This window comes from Cystoisospora suis (genome assembly GCF_002600585.1).
Source record: "Cystoisospora suis strain Wien I chromosome Unknown contig_7296, whole genome shotgun sequence".
Classification (NCBI taxonomy): Eukaryota; Apicomplexa; class Conoidasida; order Eucoccidiorida; family Sarcocystidae; genus Cystoisospora; species Cystoisospora suis.
Window position 1 is genome coordinate 82 of NW_027160082.1, and position 334 is coordinate 415.

Consider the following 334-nt stretch of genomic DNA (forward strand, 5'->3'; position numbering starts at 1 on the left):
ATACCCGTACAGAGTTGTAGAGGCCGTGATGCCTTTGCATTCTTCATCGATACCTGATGTGTGAGGATACCTGTTCATGCATCTGGCACCCGGTGCATTACAGTAGGTGTACGCATACGTATATGATGTATCCATGTGCGCATGCGTATATGTATATCCCGGTGTATGTAGGTCTTATGTAGTGTACTGTGTCTGTCCGTTTTTGTTAAACTCTCTTGGTTGCGCGGAGGCGTATCTCTCTCATACATGTATACGTAGTGGAGACAAACAGACAAGTAATACATAAGTTCATGCTCTTGTATGGGCCCCCATCTGTATCCATATATATGTATAC